This window comes from Belonocnema kinseyi, chromosome 5 (assembly GCF_010883055.1).
Source record: "Belonocnema kinseyi isolate 2016_QV_RU_SX_M_011 chromosome 5, B_treatae_v1, whole genome shotgun sequence".
NCBI lineage: Eukaryota > Metazoa > Arthropoda > Insecta > Hymenoptera > Cynipidae > Belonocnema > Belonocnema kinseyi.
The window spans coordinates 66,834,774-66,854,459 of record NC_046661.1 but is presented as its reverse complement, the minus strand read 5'-3'; the positions used below and the strand labels follow the sequence as shown (position 1 = coordinate 66,854,459).

The following is a 19,686-nucleotide window of genomic DNA, read 5'->3' as shown; positions in this document are numbered from 1 at the left end:
CAGGGTGGACACGCTGGGGCTTACATACATGGCGAGTTGAATGTTACCCGAATTGCATAACAGCAGGTCAGAAGAAATTATACATGGGTATTTTCATATTTCGCGCCTTTAAAGTCTCATTCGGATTGGCCATTCCATCAAGTCCGTGCATCTTCGGATCAAGTTTAAGATAGTTTCCATGGTTGCGTTCGAAACTTCAAACGGATACAAGTGTCAAAACAATATAAGTTATGTTATATAGTAATTACAAATAATAAAAGTGTTTAATTAATAATGAAGTGAGACATGTGAACTGAGAAGTAAACGTAATTTTTTTTCTTTGCTAATACTTCTGCGCTCCCAGTGGGCGAAGAGTGAATGGTGTTTAACGCTTATTTTTACTGTATAAAAAAAGGTAAGTTATGAATAGACAGGATATGTTTTAAATAACGTGAATGAAATATTACATGCGTAAACTTTAAATTGACATTGCCTATATTTACTGACAGCGACTAGGGCAAACAGCTGAATCTGAACATAACCGCTTGAAGTTTCGAACGTAACCATAGACACTCTCATAAACTTGATCCGAAGATGCACGGACTTGACCGAATGGCCGATCCGAATGCAACTTTAAAAGCGCGAAATATGAATATACCCCTGTATAATGGTTTCTCCCCTGCTACTGTGCAATTCGGGTAGCATTCAACTGGCCATGTGTGTAAGCCCCAGCGTGTCCACCCTGTATGTATATATATGATTTTTTTGCACTATTTTCGTAATGAGTATTAATTAATTTTATTAGTAATATTCGTGAACTAGCAGTTTCCCAAACATAAACTTATTTGTGCGTAATTTGGATTTGCGAACGTTCTGTTTTATTTTACTTTCTTCCATACATCCAGGTAATAAGCGTTGGATTCAGAAGAAGTAAGAATTTGTATTCCTATGAATACGCGATTTTCCCTCCGTCTAAAAATCCTCCAACGGGAAAAGAAAATTTGCAAATCCTATTCCTCTCAATGGACTTAGTAAAATTAAATAGAATCAGTTATTTGCCTTGTTTTTATCATTGAATCATTTTGTAACTTATAAATTAGGACAATATTCAAATTTATATTTATTTATATATTAATAATTTCTTTAAACGTGCTTAAATAATTAGTAATGTATGAATGTAAAATGTGTGAATCACAGTAATTTTAACTCTAGAGAGGCAGACTTGAATTGATTATGATTAAAATTTCAAAACTTATATTCCACATGACGGAACTAAAACAATTAATTATACATATTTTTTGAACTGCTTAGAAGGAATTTAATAAACTCAAAACGTTCTCTTTTGGGAAATAGCAAACTATGCGGCGGTTACATTGGGAATAAAAATTAATAAGTTTCGGGGATATACTATTCTTATAATGAAATTTTATACAGATGGAAAAATCGCACATTCAAAAGAATAGAATAATCTTTACTTTTACGCTGAAATATGAAAATATAATATAATATATTATATAATATTAATATAATACTAATATAATACTGATACGTTATCGTCATAACCGTTTCTCACCCTCCCACCTTATCAGTTCAAGCGGCCGCCCGATCTGGCCCTCCGAAGTTTGGGCCCTGAAATAGAGGTCGTTTCAAAAATTCACATTACCTCAGCAATTAATATGAACAGAAAAACATCGAAAGCTTCTCTTTTACAAGGTTACATTTATGAATTAGCATATAAAATTCACACATAAAGTTTGAATTATAGCAATTAAATTGATGTGAAAATGGTAAATTTGATTGAAAGTAACTCTCTTAGCCTTCTGAATATCTATGTAAAAGCAAAATAAAGACTTTACCAAAATTATTTCCATGGCATTAATTAATTCATTTCGGGGCCTAAAGTGGGTTAATCCAAATCGCCCAAGTTTCAATGTAAAGTGTCAAACGTCAAGAATATTTTAATTAATAATTGAAAAAGTGACAAAATAAGTGGAAAAATGGCAAAAGCGAGTAGGCACTGATCAGTGTCTACTCAATGCTATTTCTTCAGCACTACCTGTACCTCTGGTTTTCTATACCAGGGTTCCCCTTCAAATGTCCATTTAAATTTTTAAAAGGCTCTTTCACCCAATAAATCTGGTCTGTGATGCCTTTGAAAATGTGTGTTCGTAGTATATACTATAGTGTTCGTGAAAATCGGTGTGACTATGCCAATGCGACTAGGCTACCAAGTAGGCTAGCTGAACGGGATTGAAAATCAAAATTTTAAGGTTGTAAATTTTCAAAATTATCTACGAGAAGGTTAGAAATTCAGAATCTATGGGTTTGGATTATTTCAGATATCTAACTTTTTCTTTTGCATGTTAAAAATTAGAGTGAATATTACGGATATGGTAAATAGAACGAGATACGCTAAAACAGACAAAATTTTTGAATTTAACTTGAAAGTAGTATATTAGTATATAAGTTATAATTATAAATATGTATAATCAGAAAATTCATCAATTAAACAAAAGTGTTAATAATTTGAAGAAAATTCTAAAACGGGAGTCGGTTTGGTTGCGGCCAGGTACTGTAAATAACTCTGCTTGCTCGGTACATGGCGTATACAATAGGAACATTATATGACCGCCCCATCACTTCTCAGTGCGGTTTAAGTGCTTTTACATAAACATTTTAGTTTATGATTTGGATGCTTACTTTTGAAGGTGTCGATGAGACAGTGTAGGCCCCACTCCTCCAGAATTAGACGGGTCCCGTTATCCATAATGTTTATTCACTCAGATTAGTTTAAACAGTACGTTTAACGTTACCGGAATACGCAACTTCACCGGTATTATCCACCATCATGGAAATTAACTTGCACACTTGTGCACGTGGTCCCACTGAACGAGTGCGCATACATGGTTGCATCTTTCGTTGGCCTAACTAAATAGTTTTGGTGGCTCAACAAAAATGTGTTCGGGTCAACAAACTAAGGCTTAAGGGCATGCTCTTCGGTGACCACGTGACCAAACTCGTCTCCAGTTATATGAACTTTTTTTTTGGTGTTCACTATGTCCACACGGATTGAGATATCGTGTTTAAACTTTGACAAAATAAAAAGCACTGAAGAACGTTTGTATACATCAATATATTGGTAATTTTAAAGAAAGTTTATTTATAAATTAATGGAATAGGATATTACCATTCGAGTTATAGCACTTCGCAGATCATTTTTGGTTTGATGCATTTTAGATTTTTTGATTCGCTCATATTGAGCACTGACACAAATTTTATACTAAATCGTCTAAACCTTGGAAAAAATTAATATAAGCAATAAAATTTGCACATTAGTTGCAAATCAATAAATAAGTATCTGCACACACGTAACCTATCATTATTTTTTGGGAATTTTTAGCGATTTCTAGGGGAGAAAAAAAGAAACTTTGAACGTCGATAAAGTCGAGATCAAGTGACTAAAAGTACGTTCATGAAATTTTGGTGCAAAATGATTTTCATTTTTTGGTCCTAAAAATAAAAGATAAATTTCAAATTGGAAACATAATAACAACAGCAATGAGCTAAAATTTACTCGTCGGAGTTTTCCAACCAACTTCCATAAGTCTTGACGTTGAATCGATCAGCTGATAAGTATTGTTGACAGTGAACGAACCAGCGGGATTCAGCGTCGGACTCGCCTTGTCTTTCGCCCCCGGGCGAAATTATATTTTTATTCTTAGAATTGTTTCACACCAGTACAAAAAATCCACAAGAAAATATAACCATTAGACAATTTAAATCATTTTCTGAAGATGCACATTTCTCATGATGGGACTTGCACGAATTTTCAAGTATCACATACTAAGATGTTCCTCGATTTTTTTAAATCGAGGCATCTATTGTATCGATGTTCAAATGTTATTTCATATTCCTCATGGACATACGAAACACAGGACTAGGCATGCCATCCTAACTTGGCGAGCGGGGTTGAATCCACGGGAGGGGAGAGAATTCCATGAGTGGGGAGAGCCGCCATCTTACGATGTGCCATTTGATTATGCGCACGAACATTTTTGCCGACAAACTGTGAATGAAAATATAAACATGTGGGCGCTGCCATGTTTGTCGCGGGACATCAAAAGGTGGCGGACCTCCACCCTCATTGCATCACCCCCGCAATGGCATGCCTAATCCCTTGTTTCCTATGTCCATGATATTCCTGTAGTATTTTGCTGGAAAAATTTCTTCGTAATTATAAACATTTTGACGTATCAAAACGTTCCTTAGCGCTTTCTGTGTAACTTCCTAAATCCTGAACACGATATTTCAATCCGTGTGGACGTCGTTAGGACAAAAAAAATGAAAATCATTTCATTCTCTACACAAAAATTTCATGAACGAACTTAGTCACGTGATCTCGACTTTATCGACGTTCAAAGTTTCTTTTTTCTCCGCTAGAAATCGCTAAAAATGCTCCAAAAATAATGATAGATTACGTGTGTGCAGATGCTAAATGTTTTATTTGCAACGAATGTGCAAATTTCATTGCTTATATTAATTTTTTTAAGGTTTAGACAATTTAGTCCAAAATTTGTGTCAGTGCTCAATATAAGCGAATGAAAAAATCTGAAATGCATCAAACCAAACATTATCTGCAAAGTGCTATAACTCGAATGGTAATATCCTATTTCATCAATTTATAAATCAACTTTCTTTAAAATTTTGAACATATTGATGTATACAAACGTTCTTTAGTGTCTTTTATTTAATCTGTCAAATTTTAAACACGATATCTCAATCCGTGTGGACACAGTGAACACCAAAAAATACTCATAAACGGGGACTAGTTTGGTCACGTGGTCACCGAAGAACATGCCCTTAACAAAATAATTTGGTGTTAAGAACCAAATATTTTGTTTGTCCAACAAAATAATGTTGTCCTAATAACCAAAATTTTGCTCGGACAATAAAAACTGCTCAACAAAATGTTTTTGTTGCGAATAATAAATTTTTTTCTCAGTGCATCATAAAGTTCACACAGCTAACACACGAGATACTTAGGCTTTAATTATCGAAAGCACACAAACCTTATTCTATAATATAACTTACTAGTGAGCACAAACTATGAAAATCCCAAGAACGTCCTTGGGACATTCCTAGGACGTCCTGTGTCAGGCCAAGCGACGTCTCTAAGACGTCCAATGTCCTAAAGATAACCAAAAGACGTCTTAAAGACATGGACGTTCTCGGGACATCTTTTTTACTGACATTAGGCGTTTTAAGAGCATCCCTAGGATGACTAAAAGACACGCTATAAAAGATCTCTTAGCGATGTCGCCAGTGTCGAGCCAAAAATTGGTGGTGCCCCAAGTGATATTTCATTTTCTTACTTCAACGTCGAATATTTTTTTGATATGTTTCATTTAAATTTTATTTTTTAACTCTCTCATTCGATTATTATAATGTTAAGAATATTTAATTTAATGTGAATTTCCTTTACATTTATTACTGTATATTCGCGTTGAAACTTCAGTACACATTTAATCGTACTTTCTGTGAGTTTTATAAGTGCTGGAAGATTGATAATATGAGTAAGATAAATATTTTTCTCTAAAATAAATTAAAACATACATATAAAAAATATATTGTAATGGGATTCCAAAAAATATATTTTGTTAGTTATAAAAAAAGATATTGCATCCATTTTTTTCTTTTTCCTATATCTTATAATTAAAAACTTAAAAAGTGAAATATTTTTTAAAATATTAAACTATTTGGCAGAAAATAACCTTTCTGGTTAAAAAATAATATTTTTGAGTTAAAAATTCAACATTTTTGTACAAAACTCATATTTTTGGTTGAAAATTAACTCTTTTGTTTAAAAATCATATATTTGGGTTAACAATTTAATTGTTCTGTTCCTCACAGCAGTAAGATATACCGGGATATTCCATTTGATCCCATTTATCTCCCAGGTTATCCCAGGTACAACCCGTCGGATTCCCCGCCAGGCGGAAATTTGGATATCCTAGGGATAACCCCAGGATAACCAGGATATCCCTGAGACGTTTCCGGGATATTCAAATGTCCCATGTAGGATATAGAAAATCAATTTATATACATCCTAGTTCTGTGAGGGGTAGACGATTAATCTTATCGGCTACAAAATGCAACAATTTTGTTGAAAATTAATGTGTTTTCTTGAAAATTCGTATTTTTTTGACTGAACAGTAATCTTTTTCGTAGAAAATTTATCCATTTGGTTAAAAGGTAACTTCTTCTCTTTTTTTACAAAAAGAGCATAAACGAATATCTTAGTTATGTATGTATGTTCGAACATTAAAATAACAATATAAATACCAAACACAAAGTTTATACGTCATCAAAATGAAAATTTTTGTCAACTAAAATTCAACAAATTGTTTAATATTGCTTTAAGATGAGAGTGCACAACGTTTGTGGTTTTATTTTAAATGTTTCATTCAAAAAATGATCCATTTTTCTCCATTCATGATATTTTTTAATTTTCAATTTTTCAAAAATTTATAAAAATGCAACAAAATAATTTTTATTTTATAAACTGTCTGAAATTGTAATTTACAGTTGAATGCCAAAAAAGTGTGTTAAGAAATGATATAATTTCGACAAGTTTTGTAAATTATTACAAAGTTTTAAAATTTCTTATTTTTTATTAGCTACATCTGTCAAAAAATAAAATATTTTAAAATGAGATTCAAAGAATATTTCTTTTCATTCCTAAATGTTTTCGTATGTAAGTGATAGAAATCCATAGAAATTTTGTTCGGTAAACCTAGTTCTTTTTTAATTTCTTAAAAATAAATTTTAAAAAATCCTTTCCGCTTCTTATTTAATCTAAAAGATTTTTCATACAATGCAAACCAAAAAAAATCAATTAGAATTAGACAAAAAGTTGGACAAAATAATGTGCATATTTTATTTTTAGTGTAATGAGATAATCTAAGATTGAAATCGAACTGAAGTTTGACTAATAATCACTCACTGTTAAATAGTTAGTGATAGACAGACTAATTTGCCTTTCAATCAGTTTTTTTTAACTAATTCAAATTTAAAGAGATTGCAAATATTCATTTTGGAATTATATCATATTATTGAATTTTTGAAATTAATATTATTTTGGAAGTATTAATCTGCTTTAGATTTTATACCCAGGAAACAAAAATCCATTCACTTCTTTTGAATGGGTTTCGAGTGCTTTTGAATTGCGTATCTGTCATTGAAATCTCAGATTACCGCTGACAGGTTTTTGAAAGACTTTTAGTTGTTATAATTTTTTTGACTAACTTATATGCCGCAAAAGTCTTTACAACACCTAGAACTGAAATAGCAAAAGGAATCGTGTAGATTTGCGCATGATTTTTTTTTTAGTCTTTCGATAATTTATAAATTTAAAAAATGATGTGAAATATGGCAGCTTAACTTCAAAAAAGTTGGTCTCATTCAAAAAGAAGGAAACCGATTCAATGTGACCTTGCTTGAAAAGGCCATTGCAATACATGGCAGATTCGAAGCTGCTTGAGAAAATTACCTATTCACATAGTCGAAAACCAATTCAGTTTTAACTTTCTGAATCTGCAAATGACAGATACGCAATACACAGACTCGTCTTCTGAATGGATTCTTTATCCTGGGTGTCTCAAGAAAAATAATTAGGACCCTTGTACACGAAGAAAACGATATCGCATGAATTGCATCAGATAACGTAATTATCGCATTATAATAGCGTGAAATCGTGATATCGTACATTGCAAAATTTTACATTATATTATTATTTTATTATATTATATGTACGAGGGTTCTAGTAGTGGCCAAGCGATGTCAGTAAATTATAATAGCGTACAGAGCTCCAGAACCTTCTTGTACGTTATCATATTGCGCTTTATTTCAATATAGAAGTTTTGCGATATCATTGTGGGATATCTTCTTCTCTGTGTATATTACTTCATTAGCACTTCAAGTGTATTTATTAATCTTTGCTGCAATAATTAATATCTCATGTATTAAGGAAAAACTTACGTAACTGAATTCACGATAACGGTCTATTTTTTCATAACTGAAAATGTTAAATTCCACCTAAACGACAACCCCACTTGCGTAAGATTTTCCTTAGTACGGCAGATATGAAGTTTATTATAATCTCAGTACATCCTTTATATTTAATTAGAAAAATAAACACTCTCAGTTAGCACTTGAAACAGTACGAAAAAGGAGATGGTGCAATTTCACACTGCAAAACTGCTGCTGAAATATCAAAATCAGTGTATCGACAGCTCAAGAGATTAATTCAATGTTATTAAAAAAGTCCTTTACTAAGACGTGGATGCAGTGAAAAAGATAATTCGCAAAGTTACTATGTAGAAAATTCAATTTATTAATATTACACTAGCCAATTTAAGTTTGTATACAATAACCGGCACATTAAACATAAAATCCTTTATTTAAAAAACCGTTATTGTAAATGTTTTTTAACTTAAATATGAAGATCCTTAAATTGGCAGGCAGCTGGTAACAGCTGTTTTTCATTTTTAATCACGAACCCCCAGTTCTGCACATTTAAATACTAAAACTAATTTGTTCGGAAAGCCCCCGTTTGCCGATTTTGGTGTTGAGTTGAAAATACTCTTGAGATGCCTAGGAGTCAAATCCACTAAGAAAACCCCAAGTTGGCAGACTTTCTATTAAGACCCCTTTGAAGCACACCGTGTTTGGAGATGGCCTTTTTTTACACATATTTTCCCTAAAAACTATTCTCTGAAGCGAATTAATTCAGTTATAAAAATTGAAAATCGGTTATGAATTGCCTTTTTATGCAGATTTAAAAATAAAGGCAAAATCTACGTCAAGGGCATTTGATACTTCGTCGCATGGTCATTCGGGTACAGTTCCCCCGGCTTTTTTTTTCAAAAAAAAAAAATGAAAATGTTTAAAAACTGAATTCAGAAATGCTATAAAATATCATAACGGACGTCCCCGGACTCTTTTTTGAAGGATAATAACAAAAAAATGTATTGTGCTAAATAAAAATTTTATGTATGTGCATTATTTTGAGGTTACGTCGTTTTTTAAATATCTGCCTTTCTGATAATTTGGTAATTATTTATGAAATAAACTTTTTTGATTTTCTGCAAAAAAGGTTAGTTCCGGGAGATCAGTTACTATGTTTATTTGTAAGTCAAAAGTTTTCGGCCAAAAATATTGTGTAGCTTGGAAGTAACGCTCGGGAGAATTATAACACACATAATCTCTAAATATACACACACGTTGTTAGCAATATCAAAATGTTTAGACAAAAAAAAACACAAAAAGAGTGTGCGGGGACGTCCGTTAACATATTCGCTACCATTTCCCAGATTTTGAAGACAAAATGTTTCTTATCCTAGGAAAAAAGTAAGGGGAGTCTAACACTGAAAAAATCGATACTAATTTCTAAGCGCTATGCAAATTAATCACATTTTGTTAAATTAAAACTTTTTTGAATTAACCCACAAAAAAGTGTGTGGGGACGTCCGTTAGCATATTCGCTATCATTTCCCAAATTTTTAAGACAAAATATTTATTATTCTAGAAAAAAAGCCGGGGAACCTAAAACATTCGCTTAAAGCCAAATTTTAAAAATAAATTTCAAGTAAACTTCTCATTCCGAAAATACAATGCGTTGTTTTTGGGGTTTTTTGTGTAGCTACTATTAGGAAAAAAATCGCCAACTAATGTCCTGAGATAGTCGTGCAGCCAATTACAAAAGAAACTTTGGAATGAGAGAAACTGTGAGTTTGGTCAGAAAAAGATTATTTTATAGGTCTTCTTAAAAGCATAACAACTGGGTTTTGGACGTTTTTTTAATGTTACATAGTTTTACTGGCAAATGGAAAATTTGATTTTTTTAAAGTGTTACCACGATTTAAAAAAAAATATCTGTCTAAAAAAAATTATCTTAAGTAAAGTTGTAGATCTTTTTTGTGATGAACAATTTTCCTAATCAAAATTTTTTCGTATTTTGCATAGTTTTGTTGAAATATAGAGTTCACAAATTTTTGAAAGCACTCACAATGGATAAAACAATATAATCAGTGTTTCGAAAGATATCGCCTACAAAACATATACAGATACACCGACGTTGAAAAAATCCTCAAGGAAATCTTCATGTTATTTTCGGACGAGAAAAACACGAAAAATACACGTGGATTTTTTCAACGTCGCTGTTTTTTGTGTTCTATAGGCGATAACTTTCGAAGCACTGTTTAAATTGGATTAGTGTCTATTAAAAATACTGTTAAAAAATGAAAACTCCATTTCCAACAAAACTATACCTAATACGAAAAAAACGTTGAAAAGGAAAATTGTTAATCACAAAAAAATCCAGCCAAAAACTCACAACCCTACTTACATGTAATCAGAAAATTATAATACCTGTAGCCAACTATGCCGTTGCAGGAAAGAGAATGTCACAGCGTCTTACCATCTGTAATTAAGAGAAATAGGAAGGGTACCTTACTGTGCTTCGCATAACTCACTACTCGGTTTCCGCTTGAGATAACATCATGAGATGACACATAACACGACCTTGAAGCAGAAGTTCACCTTGACCGTGTGCCCCTTCCTCTCCATTCTGGCAGAGCTGTTCCCCTTACTTTCTCCCGCTACTCGACATACATCAACATTATACGAATGCGATGCTGCGGCTGCGAGTACGGCTGCATCAAGGGCTGCATCGACCGGCCGCAGAAAACTAGTTACCCCCACCAAAGAATCTCCGCGCCTTCTGCGTCTGTTTTCCCTTCAACTTTTAACAGCGCTACCACACAGCCGCTTTTAGCCATCTTTTATTCTCATCCCACTTTTTAGTCACTTTTATGAATAAAAAGTTACTAGTATACGTGACATCATGCCAAAATTTGTGTTTAATTTGTAATCGACTTTTTAACGAAGTGGTTATTTTTCTACTCGATAAGAAGGCTTGAATTGAAAAGTAATCGAAAATTTTCTGTTCGATGGTGATGTGACAATTATTGAATCCCATTTTATACCGTTCACGTCTTTTCGTTTTTAATTCCCACGGTAGTAGAATTTATCTCTTAAACTGAATCCCTTTATGTACCCAGTAGCGACAATATTTTTCTGAATACTTTTAGATAACTCAAATAAACCATACAATAGAGGAATAGAGCATTTTTAACCCCTTTTAAGTTCGCACATTTCGCTGTTCTTTTTAATATTTTTGGAATAATACTGAGGTTAAAATCATTTAGAGATACAGTATTACTAATTTTGCATTTTTACGGTTGATTGTGACACAGGTAGCTGCGATGAAAACTAAGTTGTTTAATTTGTTTATCATGCTTTTATATTCTTTAAGTAATGACATTTAATTAAAGCCAGATATGTGTACTAAATTGATATATTGTTAATTTATAATCCTACTAGAAATTGCAAATTTATGCCTTTGAAAAGCCTTTTAATGCGTTCCATGAAAATAGTGTCAATAACATTTGTAATACCTTTGAATGCAAGCCTTCTTATTGTGGTGTGGATCTTATCTGTTCCTAGTTGCAATTCATTGGGTATTCGAATTTGCTTTACCGGGGCCTATCCGGGCCTATCTGAGATGCTGCGAAATGTGTACCCATGTCCTATATGTTCCTTGTTGGTATCTAGAAGGTACAAAAATTCGCTCTATCCGGCTCTATCCGCAATTGATACGGGACGATGAGAAATGTGTATCCGGATCTTATATGATTCTAACCGGGATTTATGCGGCATACAAGTTCACTTTATTCAAGGGTATTTGGAATGCTGAAATATGTGTAGCATGGGTGACAAATAAGCGACAACCAAATTTTTATAATAAGTTAAATAAACACTAGAATGCATGCTTATTAATATTTTTTTACTTTAAATAATAATAAAACTTTTTTAAACACAGCACAGACTACTATAGGTTTCAACAATGTTGACCTTTCTAAAAAGTTTGAATAAGTAGTAAAAAAATCGCTTAAGAACGTCACAAACTTTACTACAAAGATAATTTTATTTCGAGCAAATTTTCTGTTCGTGACAGCGTCATACATTAATTATCAATAAAGTTAAAGTGTGGAGAAGGTAGTCAACCGCGTGAATTGCACGATAGTGAACTTTGACTTGTTATAATTCGTTGAAAACCCATTAGAAACGAGGCGAAAAAAGTCAGGCGAATTCCTTGACACTTTCTGTTAAAGCAAGCTCAGTCAAAGCTTAAGATAAGTAAAAAAAATTGAGTAATATAATGACATACCAAATAAAGTTTCAAAATTATTAAATAATAATAATAATAATAACTGTCCGCTCCAGAGATCCCATTCAGTCTCTCCTATCCAGTCCCAATTCAGTAACTCTTCCAGAAGCCTGAAAATAAATGCGAATGCATTCCGGTAATCAGGTAGCTGAGGAAAGTGCCGAATAGTGACCCTCGACTAACTCTAATACTGATGACTCCTTTTATGCGCGTAAGAAAAAAAAGATAGGAAAAATAATTGCTAATAGCCAATTATCTACTAAACTTAAAACCTTATTTCGTATGTCATTGTATTATTGGATTTTTTTTACTTAGCTTAAACTTTGCCTGAGCTTTCTATAACAATTTGGAGATGAGATAAGGTCCTCCTTTATAATTAACTCTGTTATATTTTGTAATTTTTATGAGACATACTTTTACAGAAAATGTCAAGGAATTCGCCTGATTTTTTTCGCCCCGTTTCTAATGATTTTTTAACCAAATATAACAAGTCATAGTTCACTGTCGTGAAATTGACGCGGTTGACTGTGTTTTTATACCTTCGCCAAGCTGTTACTTTATTGATAATTAATGTATGACGGTGTCATGAATAGAAATTTTTTTCGCATTAAAATTATCTTTGCAGTGAAAGTTGTTAAAATCCTAAGCCTATTTAAATAACATGTCTGGGTCGTTTAGTGATATCTCCTTATTCGTCCCAAACCTGTAATAAGAGAGAAATGTATGCATTACATGTATGAACCACTTTGAATATTTACTTATTTGAATAACATACATTTTTAATTCAAAGTTCTCCTATAAACTGTTTCAAATTTAAAACCCGAAACAATAAACTTGGCAAATGCTAGTCTCCTTTTACGCTGAGAAAAAATAGCCTTGCATCAAAAGAACCGGTGCTTTTGAATTCCGCATTATTAATACAATAGTTTATGTGAATAATCCAATAAATTGCGCTTCAAGTGAAATAATTAGAGTTGTTTAATCAAAAGTACAGTACTATAGATTAAAATATTGACGATTATATGAAGCTCAAGCATATAAAGTTAAGAAAAATAAATGCACATTTATTTCGAAAAATTTTTGTATTTAAAGAGTTAAAGATACTTTTGAATTTACAAAGTATTTTTTTGACTTCTATAAAAAATTATTTTCGCGAAGCAAAGATACTTTCGATACGATAGTATCTACTTAGTCCAGAAGCCAATTCTATTTTCGTCGGATTGACGAGGTCCATACGTTTTTTTTTTTATTCTTATGTAAAATGATCTCCTGATTTCAAAAAACGTGTAGCAGAACTCTGTAAAATGTGCCGTTCTCGAGATATTCGCAATTAATTATTTTTTTTATAAACGTTTGATTAAAAATTAAAAATTTTTAATTGTTGAAATTTTTTTGACTCCTCCTGTTAGACAAGATCATGAGAAACAATAGTTGCTTTGGTGTTTTTTCGCTTAGACGAATATTTATTGCACAAAATTAATTAACCCATTAATGGCCATGTGTCGTATTTGCCACCCGAAAACACGCCTTCTTTAAAACTATGTAGCTACGCAAATTCGGATTATTGTTTAGTTTGTTCTCTTTGAGTTGATGTAATCCTTTCCAAAAAAGAGATAAAGGTATGAAAATTGGTGTACTTATTCTTTGAAGCAGTATTAGTATTGTGGTATAAGCGAAAATTTCACATTTTAAATCTAAGGACCCACACAATTGTTTAAACTTTGAGCGTCTATCTCTGCTTCTGCTTGTGGTAGAAAGGCGGGATAAAAACTGAAGATTTTCAAAAATTACTAAGAATTCAGTCATATCAATTAATTTACTGTTTTTTTTTATTCCTTGAAAAGTTATTAAACTCTAATTTTTTCTGGAGGATGAAAATAGACCGATTAGTGAGGCTGTAAACTGGGCAGTAGGCCAAGGCGCGCACATGGCTGGTAGCCCCTAGACCCAAAGGCGTAGGGGCCGTAGATGCTATGCATGGGTTATGGGGGTACACTGAAGCTATATCACAGACTTCGACAACGTAAAAACGAATCATTTACTCTATCACAGAATTAATATATACCAAAATACAACTTTTTAAACAACTGTTATTATTCTAAAAATTTCATTGCGAAGTTTGTGATTTTATTCATTACTTATAGTTCACTTTATCATTATATATACAATGGTTAAAAATGTGTGGATTATTTTTAATTTATATTCCTGTCATGAGAAATCATATCTCAATTTTTTTCACCTTTCAACGTTTTTTCAATTTCAATTAATAATAAAAAATTAACTTCACATTTTTTCAACCTCTCGTGAAGAAGATGGAAATTAGTTTGGTCACAAAACTGTTAATATCGAATGCTGATGAAAATGTAATTTTAAAGTTTTGAAATTTTTTAGCTACCTCCTTTAAAAACTATATATAATATATAATAGTAATAATAACCCAATCACCGTTTGCAAAAATTAGTACTATACGTTGTTATAAAATTATTATATTATTATGTAAATATCAATTACAAATAATGCACACACCTTTAACCATTGTATATATAATAATAAAGTGAACTATAAGTAATGAATAAAGTCACAAAGTTCACAATTAAACTTTTAGAATAGTAAAAATTGTTTAAAAAGTTGTATTTTGGTATATATTAATTGTGTGATAGAGTAAATGATTCGTTTTTGCGTTGTCGAAGTCTGTGATATAGCTTCAGTGTGCCCCCATAACCCATGCATAGCATCTACGGCCTCTACGCCTTTGGGTCTAGGGGCTACCAGCCATGTGCGCGCCTTGGCCTACTGCCCAGTTTACAGCCTCACTAATCGGTCTATTTTCAACCTCCAGAAAAAATTAGAGTTTAATAACTTTTCAAAGAATAAAAAAAAACAGTAAATTAATTGATATGACTGAATTCTTAGTAATTGTGGAAAAATTTCAGTTTTCATACCACCTTTCTACCACAAGCGGAAGCAGAACTAGGCTCTCAAAGTTTAAACAAGTGTGTGGGTCCTTATATTTAAATTGTAAAATTTTCGCTTATACCACAATACTAGTACTGCTTCACAGAATGAGTACACCAATTTTCATACCTTTATCTCTTTTTTGGAAAGAATTACATGAACTCAAAGTGAACAAATTAAACAATCATGCCAATTTGCATAAATTTAAACAATTTAATGATCATTTCGGATAAACTTTTATTTATCAAGTATGTGAGTATAGTTTCTTGTAGAAATTTTGCCTCTAATATTAATTCGCTCAATGAAAAGTTCCTGTTTGTGGTAACGTGATAAAATGATTTATAACAAAAGCTCTGTTATCTTGCAAATTATTCACTTTAGAGGAACAGTGTCCATAACAAAATTGCGTATTTCAGTTGGCACTTTAAAAATATCATTACTTTTTTACGTCCGTGAAATACTTTGTTGATTATTGATAAAAGTATTTTTTATCACGTATGGACCTCGCCGATCGGACGGAAATAGGGTTGGCGTCTTGACTAACTGTAGTTACGATTAATGGTGCTTTCGAATACAGTCATGAGCATACACTCTCAGATCTACAGCATCTGTATTTTTTATGATTCATGAGCGTATACAAATGGGTTAAATTAAAATATTTTCGAATCCTTCAACAAATTTTGAACACCAACAAATTAAGCTGGAAATATATATAAAAAACACTGAAAAACATTTCCAGCTGATGTGATTGGTGTATTAAAATTTCTTTCAAAGTTCGAACTTGGCAGTTTGTCAGCGGGCGACTGAAAAATCCCAAAAAAGAAAACTCCAAAAATTATAAAATTGCCAAAATATAAAAATCCCGAACTGAAAAATTCTTAAATAATGAAATTTACAACAGTTTATAATATGACCCTATTGGAAAATTTCATACGAACAAAAATTCCGACAGAAAATTAACAAATTATAAAATGGCTGACCCAGAAAATTCCAGAATTTAAAGAATAAAAAAAATTTTTGTTCAACATACAATTTCTATACAATTATTGTTATTTAAGATTCAAGAAATAATTTTCATATAGTTTAAAAATTGATAAAAAATTTCTTTAATACACACATTTGATCATTCTGACGTTAATAAATAAATAATATTTATTTTTAAAGAATAACAATTTTTTAATTTCTATAATTCAGGAATTTCATAATTCGGAAATTTTTAAAGGGAATTTTATTATACGGGAATTTTACAGTGTCGGAAATTTTGTTTTTCGGAATTTTTCAGTGGTATCATTTGGCAGTATAAATTAAAATATTTAAAATATATACAAACACTGAACATCTGAAGAAAATGTGCCAAAATTTTCATAAGTATTGCTAACTAATTGAGTTTTGAAACAATGTATCTTTAGAGTTCTAGTTTTTATAAATAAATGGAGTGATTAAACAAAATAAAAAAGCACAGTCTTTCGTCAATAAAATATAATAATTATGCTAGTATTATTGATTGTTATTCAACTAAATATTAACATAAATTAATAGGCAGAAATGAAAAATACTAATAATTATGTAAGAATTAATTTAAAAAATAATATTATTCATTTTATGCAAGTAATTATTGAATAACTAATCAGAGTAAATATTTAAGTCAAAACTTAAAATAAAAACGAATAAAATAAATGGAGCACATTATACTATTTAGCTTGAAACCATGCAAAATATAAATTTTGCAAATGTTTTTTTTTAATTATCTAACATTGTATATTTTTAATCAGTAATTACTTTTTGCAGTTATTAATTCTTTTTGAACTGTGCATTAAAGTTATTATTGAATTAAATATGTATGCATTTGACCGAGCGCGAAAGCACCGTTTGATGCGTCAACCTAAGATTTCATTGATTCAGAAGTATTTTTCTCATTGTATCTGCTCCTTTATTCGCATCCAGGTGTCCTCGATTGGGACCTGTACTTTGTCCTTCATCTTCAAAAGCAACCTCAGTGTTGATTTTTTCATCATCCTTGCTTGCTTTTTTGGTAGTCAGATGTTCTTTAGAAGAAAAGTTTTCTTCATCAGAATACACTGTTGGTTGTGGCTGTTTGTCAGTTTTAATCTTTTGGCTTCTCTATCTTGTTCTCGTTTGAACCAGTAATTAGCAACTAATGTATGGACACTGTAATCGTCGTTCAACTTTGTATATTTTAATTATTTATATTTGAAACAAAACAATTATTAATGTTTCAATATACAATTATTATTATTAAACACTTTTCAATTCACAGACTACTGATTTGAAACCTTCTCAAATTATGCAATTCTTCAGGCTTTGAATCAGTTCCGTCTTAAGTGTGAAGACCCTAAATGCATAATTATAATAATACTCTTGTTGTTTTAACTTATTAATAAAATTACTTTATTTTTATTTCGAAACTTAATTTTATCAATGCAAAGCTGCAGAAAAATATCACATTTATGAGTATTATATAGTAGAGGGATAATAAACGAACGTTGTGTCTTAACAAATAAAATGTAACAACTTTTCAGAACTTTCATAGCCTTTTCAAAAACGTTGTGTTTAGTATTCAGACTGTGGACGCTTTGTCGATATTTCGGTGCAAAACTGCTAAAGGCCAATGTAAAATTTTCAGAGGAATAAATAAAGACCTGATTTACATATAGTGTAAGTAATGATTTTTTTCATATTTCTCTCTATGAGTTATTGGTCCTCGACAATTCACAAAATCTCCAATTTGTCGACTTTTAAAACGAAAATTTTCGTATTTTCGAATCAGAGATCTAACTAAAAGTGAACCTGACGAGGTAAGTCATGACACATAATTTTAATTATTTTGAAAAATTCCCTGTACCAAATCAGATTCATCAATTACAAGTTTTTCTCGAAAATACCAATTACCATTAAGCCATATCCCTTTGGGATAAGCGTGACTCACTCGGTAAGGAAGGGAGTTATATGAGGCGGGGATGGGAGAGGGAGTATATTTTAAGACTGTTGTTGATTTCCCAGGTTGTTTATTTAAATAAAATGTTCGTTTCGCGAAACTGACCCGACCCAGATCGCTGATCAATCTCTCTAGCGATCAGGAAAGGTGAAGAACTTCACAAAGTCAACATGTAAAGCTATTTAATTAACCTTGATACTCTTGTTTTGTCAGTTCTTTATCTTTCATTCTCTCAACATCCTCAAACCATCTAAATGAACTTTCACATATGTCAACCAGTGCCTCCTCTACACAGCATGAGTGTGTTCTAAATAAATAAGTACTGGCTACCGTATGCTTGGAACAAGCGTACATTTTCTTAATCTGAGAAAATGTATTCTTAGGTAGAATGTCGCATTTTATTATTCTAAAAGTTTATTGTGTTACTTCATATAGAGATGTATTCAAATACAGAACATAGTTTACTTCTAAGAAATCATTTCTGATACACTTCAAGAATATATTTGATTAATATAAGAATATGTAGTATCGGAGCAATAGACTAGTGCCTCAACGTAACACTATTTAAAAAAAAAAAAAAAAACGCCTAGACGCTTTGAAAAATCGCACTCGCCGAGGTTTGAACCCACCCTACCTAAACTACCTAAACTAGTGTGTCCTAACCGCGCTCTCTACCGACTTCGCTATCGAAGCAATTGGATTTCGGTGACAAAAGTTTGGGTAAGAATTTCAAGGCAGGTTCGTACAAAGTCATATGGTGAGCCTCAAACAACTTCAAACTAAAAATTGTTGAACTCAACTTTAATTTACAATCTTTTATTTCGAAAAAATTTAGAATTGAATTTTACTTATTTCAAAAAAGGCTCGATACTTTTTTCCTTAATATGTTTGAAAATGTTTTAAAATATCTGAAAGTAATTAACAATTAATAAAAATTCTCCGTAAAATGCGCAGTTTTCAACTCATCCCATTTTTTTATTGTATATAATACTCTCTGACTCAATTTTTAATGCAAAATAACATTTCTTAAACAATAATTTAAAATATTTGAAAAAGCGAAGTAAGTTTCACTTATTTAACGAGGCATTTAATATTGTTTGTTTCTAAATATTTAAAACGCTTAAAAACGACCCAAAGGTAATAAATAATAAAGAAAAGTTGCAAGTACAAAAATGCTTTAATAGCATCAATGACAAAAAATTATGTTCTGCTATACGAAAATTTTCATAAACCGCACAGTTTTCAATTCATCGAATTCTTTTATCATCCCTTTTTTTACAAAGATTTGAATATGGAATTGCTTTCCTAAAACAACAATTTAAAATATGCAAAAAATAATTGAACTTTACTTATTTTAAAAAGGGCTCAATGCTTTTTTCTTTAAAAATTCAATGCGCTTAAAAACTATCTAAATCATATAAAAAATAAAGAACTTGTAAGTTCAAAAACGCTTTAATAACCTCAGTGACGAATAAATATTTTCTGATTTTTAAAAACTTTTGTAAAA

At 31.4% G+C, this 19,686-nt stretch overlaps 1 long non-coding RNA gene across 1 annotated transcript in view; it reads right to left on the bottom strand.

Moving 5' to 3' along the window:
* Positions 1–10,503, bottom strand: part of LOC117173238 — a 59,871-nt gene extending 49,368 nt beyond the window's left edge. The window contains exon 1 of the long non-coding RNA XR_004467141.1: positions 10,408–10,503. This is a non-coding gene — a long non-coding RNA (uncharacterized LOC117173238). The remainder of the gene's footprint in view (positions 1–10,407) is intronic.
* Between the last annotated feature and the right edge of the window lie 9,183 nt (positions 10,504–19,686).